At 38.0% G+C, this 17,298-nt stretch overlaps 1 long non-coding RNA gene across 1 annotated transcript in view; it reads right to left on the bottom strand.

Annotated features, from left to right (window-relative positions):
• The window catches only part of LOC124102623 (uncharacterized), a 36,726-nt gene that overhangs the window by 12,460 nt on the left and 6,968 nt on the right, over positions 1 to 17,298 (bottom strand). The window lies entirely within an intron of this gene.

The raw sequence follows: 17,298 nt of genomic DNA, 5'->3' as shown, positions 1-17,298 counted from the left end.
TAAGTACTTGTCTTTTGGAATTCAAATATTATTGAATTGTTAGTGAGAATACTAAAATACTAAAAAATCAGATAAATTCATTCTGTATAAAATAGAAAAACTAAGAACTAAGCAACCATTTCTCTGAAAAATCAGGATGACAGGTGTTAATTGAAGAAGGAAATCTTCATTCTCAGGGAAGGGCAGAGGCGTCAACTTTGGAAGTAACAGAGAAAGTTAAATTAGTCAATTAAGGTGAACTTATTATGCTGGACAGCCAAAATTTGGAGTGGGAGAAAAATACTAAGAAGAGAGCAAACTTGAAGAACTGTGAAATAATTTGTATTCCTTTAACAGTGAGTAAGGAAGGCAGAAGGAAGCTGACCATGGAGTAAGAGGTCTCAGTCGGCTACACTGCAGACTCCTCTTCTGGTTTGTCTAACTGTACAAAATCCAGCATCTTCCAATGGCAGCATAATGAGAAGAGCCATAACCAAACAAAGCAGGCGGTCAACAGCCCCAAGTATTATGTGGTCTAGTTAGTTCTGTCCTGATGCAAAAATCTGAGAAAGAAAGTGGAAGGATTTGTGCCCAGGCATAGAATGGTGTTACAATGAGAAAGAACATTATATAATATATAATGTCCTGATTTGCCTGGGATGGCCCTGGTTTAAGCCTGTTGTCCTGGCTTAATCATCAGTAGTTTAGTGACTCTCAACTATTTCATTGTTTGGACGCTAAGTCACATTGGCAGAATGTACAGCTACTATACTCACATGTGATAACTTGAGTCGATCACTTTGAGAGAGAACCTGCTGGCTCTGTTGCTTCTCCTGCTGCCATCAGAATCAGTGTGGCTGAAAACTCGTATCATTATCCATCCATCCTCCATGTCATATCTGATCAAGTCCATATTGCTTGGAAGGAATTCCCAGCTGCTCAGGAAACCCACACTGAGAGAAGACAGATGCTAACTTCCCTCTCGCTTTGAGCAGGGATTCAGAGCAATCTGGAAGCTCACTGCTGGACTTGCTTTCTCTCCCCGGCCTTCCCATCACCCTGAAGAAAGGGCATCTCTGGGGAAGGAGAGGTAAGCAGGGAAGAGGAGAGAGGGAAAACCAACAGAAGGCCACTCGGTGCATTCTCCCCAAGTGCCCATGTGTTTCCCTTTCAGACTTCTGGGAGGTAAACAAGAGCATGCATTCTCATAAGGTAGACTAGGTGTCATTATAAATGAGGATTAAGTATTAATTTAATTATTTCTTATTCCTTTCCATTTAGTTCTCCCATGTCCTTTTTCTTTCTTTGAATAGTTTTTTTTAAACTGTCTTCATACTGTATCAAAGGAATTTAGATAGAAGGTATGTAATTTTCAACAAATCATTTGATATCGTACATACTTATCCAAAAAATTGATATCCTGTGTCACCCTCATTTGCCCTACTGGAGGTTTCTGTCAAATTTTTTTATCTACTTTAGACTTCCTACTTCCTTGATGCTTGTCAGAGAGCAATGCAACACACTGGGTTACCAACTCCATGGTTCTGTCAGCAGCCCCAATAACAACAAAATTAAGCTTTGCATTTGAAATATAAGAGACACCTTAGAAAACAGTAGGAATCTGAAAGACTCAAGATCCTGTAAGTTAAGCACAAGCTCTTTCTCTTAGGAAACATGACCACGTTTTAATCACAGAATAAGATCATTAGCATGGTTGTAATTGTCCAAATTCATGGTCATTCTACTTACAACATAAGATAGCTTAAGTGTTCCACGTAATCATAGCTTTATAGATAGCATAATTTATTGGAATTACAACCATGAGAATGATTTCTTTAAACAGAATGTCCAGTTAGCCTTTCAAAGAAAAGAACTACTTCAAGGAAAAATGATCACTAAAAAAATCTGTGGACTAGAAATCAATTGTTTCTTAATTCATTGAACTGATTCTGGCCAATTTCAAGAGCAGCTATGTTTTAATCAGTTTTTTCATTGCTATGAACAAAATACCTGAAAGAATAATTTTAGAAGAGGAAAAGTTTATTTGGTGCTGGCAATTTCAGAGGTCTCGGTCCATAGACAGCTGATTCCTTTCCTCAGGGACTGATGTGAGATAGAACATCACAGCAGAACAGTGTGATGGAGGAAAGCAGTTCAGAACATGACACCAGGAAGCAGAGAGAGAGAGAGAGAGTTCTCCTCACCACCACAAATTATAAACCCAAAAGCACACTACCAAGGAAGCGCCTACTCCAGCCACACCCTGCCTGCCTACGGTTACCAGTTAATCCCTATCAGAGAATTAATGCACTGATTAGGTTAAGGCTCTCATAAACCAATCACGTCATCTCTCAACTTTCTTGCATTATCCTATGCATGAGCTTTCTGGGGACACCTCACATCTAACCATAACAAGCTACCATAGAAAATCAAAGCTCCCTTAAAGCAAAAAGGCAGAAGACACATAAGGGGAAAAAATTAACTAATGAACAAGTAAACACTGATTCCAATTGTAGAACAAGAGAAAGAAGTTTTTTTTTTTTACATTTTTACCACACTACTATTGTGAAGATCAATATTTTCATCATTGTTTACAACATGTGAAATCTTTCTTTCTCAAGGTCTACGAAATGAAGCTGGACTTTTTTTTAATGATTTCAAAGAAGCAAATAAATAAACCAAATGAATTATCACAATGTCTTTTGAACCCAGGAGTTTATTTTTCATACAAGACAATTCAGTTTTTAAAATGTGATCATGCACTGCTCTTAGTAACACTGGATGCAAAGCCTGTGGTGTGTCCCTATATCTCTTACATGGGTAAAACATAAATGGTACAATTTGCAATTTTAATAAATATCTCACCCACTCTATTAAAGCAAAAAAGTTGATGATACAAGTTTTAGAGCAAATTTGGAAAAGTCTGAGAAGACTAAGCTACCTAATAAATCAAGTTCCTTTCTTACCTATCACTTTTATTTAAAATTGTTTCTTTTCTAGAATTTCTTAAAGAAAGATAGGTTGAAGTAAAATCAATAATTCATAATAGAATTTTCTCCATTCAATGTCAAAGCTTAAAAAGTATTATATTCAAGCTAAGGAAAGACATTTGACCTCCTTTCAGCAAATGTCCATACCACACTCATGTAAAGGCTCTTCTACGCAGGCATGCATTGTCAAGTGCAAAAATATATCCAATATATGATCCTTCCTTCTAGAAACCCTTACATGATAGAAAAAAAGTCACATATAAAAAACGCCATTGAACATATAAAATGTTGACAAAATATTATGAGTATAGGAAAGGAAGACACTTTCTTTTGAGGAAATCTAGAGAAGACTCTTTGAAGTTGTGGAATTCAAAGTAAATCTTAAAGGATAAGCCAGGCATCAGTAGTGAAATGCAAGCTCTTACATCCAAATAAAACTCAAGTGGCACACGCAGGCAGGCTACCAGAAATACTAAGATGTGTTGATGTGATCAAACATGAGATGCTAGGGGCAGGATTTTTTCTAACACCTTGTCCAATACAATGCACAGATATGAATTTAAGAAGTCATTATGATCCAACAACCCCCATTTCCTGTTTTAGACTTTCAAGTAGTAGCTAAGAGCAAATGAGGAGTGTTTTAAAGTATAAATCCCAGGATGAAGTAACCTGGTATAAAGATTGAATTCACAGGATTTGGAATAAAAACTGAGTTGAAAACCTTCCTACAATAGCAGCTATTAGACCCTGGAAATATGACTAAACACTTAATGCCTCATATTTCCTTTCTATTAAAAAAATGGGATAATAATATCTGTTTCATAGCAATGTTGGAAATGTGAAAGGAATAATATATGCAATTTTCTCATCCCTATTTTGCTATTAAGAATTTGTTACATTTCTCCAAATACATATATTTTATTACAAGTTTTACCAAGTTCCTTGTGCTTATGGTTATAAATCCACAATGATGGGCACTATTTGTCTTCTATTTTATGGTCTCTTAATAAAAGAAAATTATACACATGACATTCTGCAGAAGGTAGCAGAGGGCATCCCTGGGAGAAAGGTCACAAAAAGGGGAAACCAATGAAGTAATAAGTTTTTATGAGGAGCTCATTTTTATGGCAGATGTAAAAATTAAAATAAACCTACACAGTGGACACGGAGGGGAGTGAAACCGTTCAACCTAAGGAAGAGGTTCAGGGGAGGAGAGGGGCTGCCTGGCATCAGTGATTTCATGGAAATCAGACAAGTCCCTTCCTAACAGGGGACCCATGAAATTCCCGCAGAGAACCAGGGCCTGAGCTTTCTGCTTTCCCATAGCTCTAGTCCTTCTTCCTTTCCATCACAAATCCTTGGGTCTTCTTCCCTATAACCCATCCCCCTGCCTGTCTCCCCAACAGGGAGGATAGTTAAATGTGTGAGATTGTAAAGGGGCAATGACTATTCCAACAAAATTGAGATAAGATGAACTGGGCACCTACATCTGAAAACTGGGAATATTACAAACCCGCCTGACCAAGTAGTCTCTCTTTCCCCTTTTGTTTGTCTTTACGCAAAGCTTTTGTGATAGTTAATTTGCTCTCCAAGAACATTTTGCAATCCCTTTCATTGGAGCTGAAAGGAATTTAGAAGTCACAACACCAGTATTGATACCTCCGAAGATAAACCTCTATTTGGGGATAAGGGAAGCATTCGTAAGTTCGTTCTTTTCCATTCTTGGTTTCTCCAGATAACATGGTGAAACTGAATATTTATTACATAATATAAATTATAGTGGTGATGGAGTAGGGGAGGCCTCACAGATTGCTCTTCCTGGACACGCAGACTGGATTTCCCATCATGTGCCCCTCCTCACTTCTCTCTCTCTCTCTCTCTCTCTCTCTCTCTCTCTCTCTCTCTCTCTCTCTATCACTGAATGCAGACACACCCTCAGGGTGAACATGGAAGCCCTCTTTGTAGAAGGCAGGCTTCCATCATCTCAGGTCTTGTTATGTAGAAAGACATGCTAAGTTCAGTAACACATCTTAAGATTTCAGCAGCCAAATTCTCCTGGATTTGCTAGATTGGCACAAAAATTCAACAAACTTGTAGCAATTGAAAGGAGGTTCTGATGCTGTCAACAATCTGTTTACTTGCTTCTGAGACTTTAGGGGGTCATAAAAGGGTTATGATGTTATAAAATTTAGTATTATATTTCTACACACACCAAAAAAACCAAGCAAACAATAACAATCACCACAGCTAGTAAAGACGTTGCCGCAAACCTTCCTACTATCAATTGATACATCTAAACACATAATTTGACTCCAACACTGCCAGCAATTTGAGAAAGGGATGCTCATATCCTAAGTTTATAACTTTTGTCTTCAGAATCTATAATCCAGTGAAAAGACAAGATTCTCCTACATGAAAGTGTACAAAAAATGGTTATATGCCTCGTGGGTTGCTCTAAGGATTAAATCCTGTGGGAATTCGAGAAAGATACATACAATATGTATGTAGGTATAGACTAAATTCACAAAGGCTTCATGGTCAAATTGTCCTGCAAGAAAAGCATTTGAGGTGTATATGAGAGCAGAAATAGAAGACAGGGTGGAAAGGAGATGGACTCAGGTAAAGTGTTCAGCACCTGAGCTCCTAGAAGCTGATCAGAGAAACTGATACCTAATTCCTTTATCCTCCTTAAAGATATCCCTAGGCTGTTCTTTAGCAGAAAAGGAAATGTTCCACAACTATTTCAGGAATTCACTCTCCCATTTATTATTTTCACAACCACGAACAAATCTGCCTGTATTTAGTGTTGTCCTCTGTGATACTGGGAGATTGTACGGCCAAGGCTGTCCATCTTGCAGGATCAAGTGGGCCAATGAACCTAAAGCAGGCTGAAAATGTGGGAAGAGCTTTAGACATGAGAGTTATTATTATCAATATTTCCACTCTCTCTCTTGCTATTTGCAAAAATAAACTGTGTAGTTTAGATGACTTCTATTATCTTCTGGGCTGCAGAGCCAAATATTCAAGGTAAGTTTTCTTTTACTCTTACCAAGATTTGGGGTTGCACAGTGGGCACAGAGCACCAGCTAGGGTTATGCAGTTCACTTATACAGTCAGATGGCCTTTGGGGGCAATTTGAAGGCTTCCTGGATGAACACTCACTCTTCAATGATTGGTTGTACCTACTGTTTCCAAGGCAACTCTAGATGCATTCTGCACTCACCAACTTTCTGTTCCTATTCACTGTAACATCTCTTTAACAACAAGAGACATAAAATTTAATAAAGTAGGAGCATTTTAATAAATGGAGGCATAATTTAAATAGAAGCTTTGGGATTTTTTGGAGGCCTGGGGCTTTTTTACATGTTACAGTAGAATCATAGTCCTTTCCTTTTAAGGGGATGGAGGAAAGCAAACACATTTTATACAATTCCTTTATGAACATTGAGGAAATATTTCCATGAAAATCTATACATTTGTATGCACAAAGATCCCTCACTAATATTTAGTTCAACTTATTCTCCCAGAAAAGCAAGTACAGGCTTTGAATTCTCTGTTACCATACACCTATCTTCATGACTGTCACCCTTCTCCACGTTCCCAACCTAACATTCCTCCACATCTGGTCAGAGGATAAGTCCAAAGGTGGGGCAAGGATCATAGCTCCAACAGGACTCTTCTGTCAGAGTTCTGAGCAAGCTTGCCACAATCATATCAAGTAATATCATTTTTTCAATTTTTCCATTTGAGTTATTGAGACTCAGAGTATTTGAGTTGCAGTATTGTGAGCTATATAAGTGACAGAGACAGGATTCACACACCTACACGAAAGTGCTTTGACCATATGGCCACAACCACAACCTTGGGGTTGTACTCTCAGTACCACATAAGCATCATAAATTTTGTATTTTGATAAATCACTCTGGTTCTCAGTTTGTATTCCCCTGGAAAGCAGATTATGTTTAGAGACAAAGACTGTGATTATGTACAGAGACAAAAATTACGTACAGAAACGAAGACTATATACAAGTGCTGATCCTAGATCTGGGGCAGTAGATCCTAGACAGCAGGAGTAAGCAAGCATAGAGGCCAAGGCAGGAAAAAAGAAAAATCACCATAAGGTGTGCTATCAAGGTCACTCATAGATTCTTCTAGAATGGATCCTGCATTCTGCCAAGCACTCTAAGAAGTCTATGGAATACCTTCTAGAATTATCCAACAGACAATAAGAGGCCGGAGCATCCATGCACTAGTCTCACCCCACCCCCTTTGGCTAAGTGTTATGCCTGGCCTTACCTCACTCACACTTCTCACTGCTTTTGTGCACTGCATGAGGAATTCCCCGTGTTACTGAATCAGGTACTTTTTGCCCACTGCACAATATGCCCATCACCAAAGTGATGAGTTTTGCAAAAAATAAAATTTTATTCATGAAGTGGCCAAGCATGTGGAGTCAGGAGAGCAAGTCTCAAATCTGTTTCCCTGGGATAGAGTTTTTGGGTAATCCTAGTGGCTTGGGAGGCTGAGGCAGGAGGATCACGAATATAAAGCCAGTCTCAATAAAAGTGAGGTGGTATACAACTCCATGAGACCCTGTCTCTAAATAAAATACAAAATAGAGCTGGGGATGTGGGTCAGTGCGATGCCCCTGAGTTCAATCCTTGGTACCCACCCCCTCTCCAAAAAAAAAACAAAAAAAAAAAACAAGGTATTTTAAAGCATGGGGAAAAAGAAATTGAAAGTAAAGAAGAATGAAGTAATTAGTGGTCTTCACATACATAATCATATGTAATGGCTCTTCATAGGATGCATGTTCAGAAAATTGCAACCTTAGCATGACCTCCGGGTATTTGGTCTTCTGATATTAAAAGGTCACCCATCAGTCACCCACACAGGCTCAACTGAAAGGGTCAGTAGTTCCATTTGAGTTAGACAAAACTACCTCCAAATTCCTGAAAAACAATTTAAATAACAATATCCACTGTGACCATACATCAGAGATGTTATCTACAGCAAAGCTAGTGGAGGGTCTAATACTTTATTGTTTAGGTAAGCAACTTCAAAATCAGTGATAACACCAGTAACTAGAAGAAACTGAAGCTAGAGTTTGTTCACACCCACATCTGACATGAACATGACCTTGATTATGGCAATAGAGCATTACTGTCATGATGCACACAATTGATGTGGCACTAGCTTCTTTGGAGCAGCAATCGCAGTCCTGGTATGGGCACTGAGGCTAACTTGCTGGGTTCTGCTCTTGCTTTTATCACTGGTAAACTTAAGTGCACAAGTCACTTAAACACAATATCTTTCAGTTTCTTCTTCTTCAAAAAGGACCATAATAGAATCTACTTTATAGTTTGATGTCAAATTAAGTGAGATAATGGTTGTAAAGCACTTAGTAGAGAGCCTAGACATAGTTAGTGTCCCAAGAGGTCAGTAGAACTTCATCAAATACTTTATAATTACCACATATCAATTTCCTTCTCTCATAGCAGGAGGTAAGTGCATTAAAAGCACCCCATGCCTTCCCCCTCATGGTTATAAGATGCTAAGTAAGGGAAGCAAAATAACTGCAAGTTCAGAAACCAAGCATCATGGTGACAGGCAATTTCAGCACCCAAATCCCAACGTTTCCTTGGCACTGTTTCATAATGATGAAAACTGTGTAGGGGCTTACCTCTCTCACACAAACGAGAACCAACGAGAAAGATTTTAAAAGGCTCATGTTTCCACTTGGTAGAAATCCTTTACTCTGACAGAATAACAGCTGGTTGGAGAGGGGGAAAAACAACCAGCACAAGAGCTAAGTAGCTTCAGGTTTCCATGGTAACAGAGTGCCATATTCTGACCTCTTTAATCACCTGATTCTCATAGGATACAAAAAGGAGCAAGGAAACAAAAACCCTCAGACAAAAAAAATGCAGCCATTTGTGGAGCAAGTGATGACAAGACAGCAAATGTGGCCCAGAGGTGATTCTAATTACCTTTGGCTACCTGATAGTTCCTTAGAATTATCTTTTTCACTGTGATAGATTAATATTCATCAAGCAGAGCTTAGTTGAAATTACTCATTCCCCCCATCCCACAAGCCACAGTACAAATGCAAGATGGCACCCTGGGGATGGCAGACAGTTTGCAGCCAAGCCACAACCGGTAGCAAGATAATGGTGTGGAGTGGATAGTCTCTACAGGAATGAAATTTATGATATTTTTCTCCTTACCATGAGCCTTTGCTTGATTTCTAGGAAAGATACTGAACATCTTTTGAAAGATCAGAGTAGTAGATCTCAAAGCAAGGTCCTCAGAGCGCCTGCACTAGAATCCCTGGGGGCATTGTTAAAACACACTCTCCTAGGGTTGAACTTCAGAGATTCCAGCAAAGCAAGCCTGAAGTGGCGCCAAGGAAGCTGTATATGCCAGGCAGCTCCAGGGGGTTCTTTTGCACCCTACAGTTCCAAACCTCTTATTTAGAGCTTGGGTGTTACTTAAGAATCTAATTTTAACTAACTTTTCTCCACTTTATTTGTGCTGGCATTCAAAAGATCACTTGTCAATGTAAATGTGACAGATTCTACTCGTCCACAGATAACTAACAGGGATAATCCATTTATTGAGACATAAAAATATAGGGAAGAATTCAAAACCACCTAAGTAGAAGAAAACAAAACTAGTTTGGAAAAATACATCCAAGCTAACAATGAAAAGGTAAACTTTGGCTTGAGTAACTTTATTTAATTCCTCATGTTGCCTCACCAGTTATAATAATATCTAATATTATAATAAGTGTCATTTACTTTTTATACAATTGAATTCTTCTGTTAAAAGAAAAATACCGAATGTTATGAATCACTATTTTATTTCATATCTCCCAAAAAGTTGTACAAGTTATATTTAGATGCCATTCAAGTTTTTCATACATTTATATATTCAAATGTTTACAAAGTACCTACTACATGAAGGTCAGTGCTCCAGTTTCTAGAAAAAGGAGGAAAGTGGCTTTATCTTGAGAAAAAAGGGAACAACATGGGTTGAGATAGAAATCAGAGTTTATAGAGTTTATATTCTAGGAGGGAAGAAAGACAATAAACAACCAAGTGCAAGATATACCTAGTCTGGTGGTTAAAAGTACTATAGAAAAATACAAAGCAAGTGTGTTGATTGCAGTTTTAAATAACGGAGGGCGGGAAGAGACCTCAAAAAGAAGGTGACATTTGAAAAATCCTAAACATGATAAAGTAGCAACTCTTACAAATACTTTTTGCAAAAATGTTCAAGGCATAGGAAACATCAGGTGCAAAAGCCCAGAGGCAGAACATCTCAGAGACCAATGTGACATGAAGGGAGTAAACAAGAGGAAGAGAAGTAGATAAGGTGAGACATAATTCTGGGAGAGATGACACATAACATGACCTTTGATATTTATTGCAGTGAGACCAGAAGAAACCAGGAGAGGGTTTCAAACAGAAAGTACAGGAACTGACTTACACTGAAAAGCATCACTCTGGCATCTGAACTGAGAATAGACTGTAGAAGAGACAAGGCATAGTAAGAGGGAGACCAGATAGAAGATATTCTAAGACTTTGGGTGTGGAACCATGGCAGTAGTGAGAAATGGGAAGATTCTGGAACTATGCCATGATATGGGGGACTGGGCAGTGAACGGTCTTGGGAAATTTGGTATTGTTTCCAGTAGTGTAAGGGTCATCTTGATAAATCCAAGGTGAAATTTCTCAGCAATTGTGACCTTACACGTTTAGGAAAAAATATAGTCAGATCAAAAAAATCGTATTTAGCCATTGTAAGAAGTTTTCTACTTCACTGAATAAATTTTCACTTAGTTTTGTCAAAGACCAGTTTGAGTATTCCTCATTCTCCCTGGGAAGTGCAGTGTCATGACTATTATCTCTGCTTGCTAGAGAATTTTGGAGGGTTGGTTGCTGAATCTACAGGTCTGTCACTTTATAAGAACGTGAGGCATATTTTTCAAACACCTCACTCTTTCCAAACCCCATACTCAATGGCCTAAAGATGTCTGTGGCATAATTTTGGGTGACACTTTCTAAGTTTATCCCTACCAATAAATAGTGTGCTAAATGCTACTCAACAGAAATCATTCTCAATCATGAGTTTTTGAGGACTCATTTATAACAAAGGCTGATATAAAAATTCTCAAAGCAGAAATAATTTTAGTGCAAAACCATACGGCATATTACACATATCATTTATTAATGATAAGGGAGATAATACTCAAATTAACCAAGAAAGGTTTTTAGAGCTCAAAAGGGATATATTATATGAATCCCAGGAACATTTACAGTCGGTCCTGCTTCTGAGTTCCTCACTTATCATGAGCTTTCATTCGCTGTTAACTACCATCCTGCTTCACATCTTTCTGCAGTTTCCATTCATCCATTGATCTCTGGGTAGTGATTTAACTGAGGTACAACCAGCATTTAGGAGGAAAACGAAGCTCATTGTGACTTCATAGACATCATCCATCTGCCATCACCAGAAATGACTTCTGCCTCGTGTTTTCCAGTTATACATCACAAGCCTATTTTCACCTTTTTTTAAACTTTAGAATACCTTAAAGTTGGTAAGAGAGGGGAAGAACATTTTATCATGCCCATGTATGAGACTTAACTTATTTTTATTTTAAAATATTTTACAAGTTTATATTCAATGTATTTGCCTCTGTCTTATGGCATATATTGTCACATTCATGATTGACTTGATAATGGATACTTGACACCAGAGCCCTGATTCTAACATGTCCCTATAAAAAACAAAATAAGATTTTCCTTATCACTTTGTTAATATGGTGTTAAGGGGACAAATAGATGAGGATAGTGGGAACATGAGGCTAAGAGAATAATTCTATAAAATGAGTCTACTATACTGACTCCCCAGACACTTTCATTGCCAAAAAGCAATCCATCTGCAGCCAGGTCACGCCTATGGGGACAGGAAATGTCACATTCCTCAATAAACTGAGGCAGGGGGCAGAAGGCCTAGCAGTAAGTGTAGGTAATGAATGATAAGGTTGAGAAGATGAGGACTAATTATCAACAAAGACAATGAGCTCTAACAAGGAATTTCCAGATTGCACTTGCCCCCTCAACCTCTGGACCACTCAACCAGTGGCTAACATCTCCAGGGAGATCAGGGATCCCACTTCTCAGCACAAGTGATTGTCCCCTGCGCTGCTCCTTAGGTACAAACATAGAGAAGAAAGAAAAAGTGGAGGCGGAGGGGATTCTGGGAGTCTATAAAAGATCAAGACTTGCCCCTTCCCATGGAGAACCAGGTCCCCATCCCACTTCTCTCCAGAGAAGTCTATCTCTCTACCTCTCTTAATACAACTGGCTTTCCACACTTGCCTCAGTTTTTTGGATGTTGAATCTTCAACACCAGAGGAACAAGAACCATTTCTGATCTCTAAGACAGATATCAGTGTCATTTCAGGGACTGCCTGTGTCTCTTTTATTGATCCTTTTATTGATTAACTTATTTGTCTACATGCTGTAACAATTAAAAAAAATATTCCAAGCATATACTAGTTTCATGAGAAATATTATTTTACATTTGCCTTTTAAGAATGCCTTCAAGATCCAGTCACTGATTAATATAGCACTAAATTGTGTTTTTGCTGTACTATGGATGTTCTGCATGATTTGGGGCTTGAGCTTTACATCATAAGTCTTTTCTATTGATGATCTATTTAGTTAGGAAGTGACTCAGATGATGGATAATGGACTATTCTCTAGATTCAGATTATCCAGGTTTCTGTTGTGAGCTCATCCCTTGGTTCATAGGTGATTTGGGGGAATTGACTTAAAACCTGTAAGCCTTTTCTGTAACCTGGACAATAAGAATAGTCCCTCTGTCAGAATGACATTGTGAGCATAAAACACACTAACTCATGCAAGATTAGCACACAATGCCTAGCAAACAAGAAAAAATTCACTAAGGTTTGCTTTTACTACATTTTTATTAAATATTTTTTAAAACACCTCACTCTTTCCAAACCCCATCCTCAATGACATAAAGATGTCTGTGGCATAATTTCGGCTGACTGCACAGTATATGGGAAATATTTATTGATTCCCAATTCTTCCACTTACAAGTTATTTAGCCCTCTCTGACTCAGTTTTTCAGATTTTAAAAAGAAATCATTCCATCTCAAGTGAGGGTTCACAAAGGCCTCTTAACAATTTTGTAGGTATTCATTAAAAGGTGGAATTAATTACCCTTTGTGAACATGCCAAAAACAAAATACCACAGACTGGGTGACTTGAAAGAACTAATTTTCTCTCAGTTCTGAAGACTAGAAGTCCAAGCCAACATGTCAGCAGGTCTGGTTTCTTCTGAGGCTTCTCTCCTTGACTTGCTGATGGCTTTCTTCCCACTGTACTCACAATGTCTTGTCTTAGTGCATATCCCTGGTGTCTCTCTGTTGTCCTAATCTCTCCTTAAGAGAGCATCAGTTAGATTGGACTCAAGTTCACCCTTACAGACTCATCCTCACTAATTATCTGTTAAATGCCCTATCTCCGAGTATAATAACATTCTGAGATATTGGGAGTGTTTCAACATATGAATTTGGGGGTGGGACACACTTTGGCCAATATTGGGAGTGTTTCAACATATGAATGGAGGGGGAGACACACTTTGGCCAATAACACTATCTTCAGTTTTCCCAATCTTTCTCATCTCACATAACCCACCTACCTTAAAAGACACACCTAAAGAAATAGGGATTGAAAAGCTACAGACACCACAACTTGAAGAAATGGAGAAGTCTGTCGATAATAACTTTCTTTTCCTTCAATCACTCCCTTATCCTGCTTCATGTGTAGTTGCTGAAATTTTAGGTAGTGGTTCTAAAAGTACAAACACTCTGATAAAATGTCATTGCTATAAATTGAATTCTAGAGCAAGTTATTTAAAAATATTTTACAGTGCAGATGAACAATGAGTTCTCGCAGCAATACAGTGAAGAAAATCAGAATATTGTGAACTGAGAGGAATTTTTAACATATGTAAGAAGAAAAAAATTACTTTTACCAAAACTTATAACATTAACTTGCCAAAAATGACTTCAGAAAATATCATAGCTTGTCTGTCCAACAATCATTCGCTCTCCTTTTGTGTCAGTCCACTAAATTGTGTCTGTTTTTTTACAAGAAGTCATTGACCTCAGGGAGGCTCTCCAAGTTCTGTGGATAAATCAGGAATGGCCAATAAGGCAATCACAATAGTTCCATTTCCCCTTTTCCCTTTGGCTTAAGTATAGGCCAATGACTCACAAGGAGAGTCGGCAAAGAACTTTAGAAAAAGAACATAGGAAAGATAACACTTTCTTTCAAATACTGTGAACACGAGGATATGATTCTTAGGGCTTCTGCAGCCATCTATCCCCTGAAATACATCCCTGCCCCCTGCCCCAAGATTAAGCACAAAATCATAGAATGAAGCATGGCAGATTATGCCCCTTCAAAATATGCTATTTGGGCATAAGGATTATCATGAGTTGTAGGTTCTTGGAAAACAGTAGATACAAAAGGACACTCTCTCCTTTTTCCTCTGTCCCAGCAGAAATGAAACATTCTTGTCACCAGACATGGGGAATTGAGGTAGAGAAAAGTCTGTGCTGATAGATCTTGATAAGACAATCCTTGTCTTCTTTAACCTCCTACATGTGATAGTTACTTTTCTCCAATTGTCACCTTTTGTTCAACCTACGACTGTTGGTCAGCATTTGAGTTTTGTCACTTTGGGGGGTCATTTTCCGGTGGAGTCCTATGTACATGCAAAACCTGTTTTTCTGCTTTCAATCATCTTATGCCGTTTGATCCTCAGGCCAGCAGAGATCCCAAGAGGGTAGAAATAAAGTTGTGCCTTCCCTACACAAACAAACTCTCTAAAATCAGAGTCTAATTTTTACCAATACAGATATTAATTTAACAGAACTCTTAAAAGACAAGGCAGCCTGAATCACTTTGACACTCAACTAGATGAAGATCCAGAAGAAAGTTCTGAGGGAAACTTCTAATTCCACACCAGGATGTTGAAGAATGATAAAGAAAATGTTCAGGTCAGTGGGAAAGGCAACAAACTGCATTTGATTCTTCTAAACAGCATTAACTTTGAAAATTCTTTTTTAATGATATTTTTATATTTAACAAACATACTGAATTGGACAAAAGTCATTGCTTAAACAAAAGGTACTCAAGGAATGAGCTTTCTTCTATGATATCTGGCAAAATCTACGAAAGGAACAGAAAGCTCTCATTGTTGGCATTTGGTCTCACCTTTTGAGAAGACTCCAGTTTTAAAATATTATGAAAAGATGGCAGTTATCAGAATGATAATCCCCTTTGGTCTGAATGAGTGATGCTGAAGTATTTTCAACATGTGAGTCAATCTAAATTTTGAATAACCAAGAAAATCAACTTTTTTTTTTTTGTACTGGAGATTGAACCCAGGGGTACTTACCCACTAAGCTACATCCCCAGACCTTTAGTTTTTTATTTTTCATTTTGAGACAGGGTCTCACAAAATTTCTTAGGGCCTCACTAAGTTGCTCAAAGAGACTTTGAACTTGGAATCCTCCTGCCTCAGCCTCTCAAACTACTGGAAATTCTGGCGTGTACCACCACTTCTGGTAAAAAAACTCTTCACACTGCCTTCTCCCTTTCATTTTCAAGGTAACCATGATCATTTTTATACATAAATGAGGGGTGGAAGAGTTACACATTCTCATGGTTTAGGGGAGATTCCAAGTCACATGACACTACAAGGTACTTACCAACCATCCAGGACACTATGTTCAATAAGAACAGAGAGTGGTCAGGTCTGTTCAGCTCTGTCTTCACTGCCTAAGAGCTCAGTAAATATTATTTTTATTACAATAATAATATTAATGATGCAAGGGAAAAGGTAGTCTCATACATTGCTGGTGGGGACTACAAGTGGGGGTAACCACTCAGGAAAGCAGTATGGAGATATCTCAGAAAACTAGAAATGAAACTACCATTTGACCCAGTTATCCCACTCCTCGGCATATACCAAAAAGACTTAAAATCAGCATACTATAGTGACACAGTCACATCAATATTTATAGCAGCTCAATGTACATCAGCTAAGCTATGGAACCAACCTAGGTGCCCTTCAACAGATGAATGGTTTAAAAAAATGTGGGACATATACACAATGGAATATTACTCAGCTATAAAGAAGAATGAAATCATGGCATTGGCCAGTAAATGGATGGAACTTGAGACTATCAGGCTAAGTGAAATAAGTCAATCTCCCAAAACCAAAGGCTGAATGTTTTCTCTGATATGTGGAGGCTAACACACAATAAGGCAGTAGGGTGGGAGAGAATAGAAGTTCATTGGAATAAGACAAAGAGGAATGAGGGGAAAGGAGGCAGGATTGGAGTAGAAAAGACAGTAGAATGAATCAGCCATAACTTTCCTATGTTCATATATGAATATGCCATCAATGTAACTCCACATCATGTACAACCACCAGAATGGGAAGTTATACTCATGCATATATAATATGTCAAAATGCACTCTATGTCATGTATCTCTAAAAAGAACAAATTTTAAAACTCCTTAAATATAAAAATAAAATATAATAATAAATAAATGGATGAATGAATGGGTACTAAAAAGAAATAAAAGCCATGACATACATATCCTTTCCCTCACCCCACCACAATTACTACTTTCAACTATTTATTATCCTTCACTGAACAATATGACTTTTGTCTAATCCCAAATATTCACTCAGTAGTGATCATTAAATTCCCAATTCAAAAATCTGGATTGACCTTTGTAATCATTTTTTAACTTACCGTTGTTTTAAGATTTTTCCTATTCCTGTAACAGCTTTTGGTGACCTTACCTGTCTCTCTGAGATCTGGCATCATCTCAAAACAGACCATTTTAACTGCATTCACTAAATAAAACTATTCTTCACAACGCCTGAGAAAGATGAACTTATCCACATTCTGTTTTCAACAAGCTAGGAACCAAAAATGTGACAAAGCAGGTCAGAAAAAAATAATGATCATGTTGACTGTGCCCTGTAACCCAGTAATCACACAAATCAAAGTGGCAAGATGATCACAGACCTTTGGTGACAGGACTCATTGTCCTAAAGAGCAATTTAGCAGGAGAGAACAGTTCATCTTGTTCACTAAATAGAAAATGTTGGAGTTTAATAGCCATCATTTTTATAGCATCTGTAGCTCAGCATCCAGGAAAAAATATATCATGAAGTTTAAATCCAGGTGACAATTTATTTGTGG

The sequence above is a fragment of the Marmota monax genome, unplaced genomic scaffold (genome assembly GCF_021218885.2).
Source record: "Marmota monax isolate L192 unplaced genomic scaffold, Marmota_monax_Labrador192_F-V1.1 WCK01_AAM20220418_F8-fsc00002, whole genome shotgun sequence".
In the NCBI taxonomy this organism is placed as follows: Eukaryota; Metazoa; Chordata; class Mammalia; order Rodentia; family Sciuridae; genus Marmota; species Marmota monax.
The sequence above is the reverse complement of the archived record's forward strand: the minus strand, read 5'-3'. Positions and strand labels throughout refer to the sequence as shown.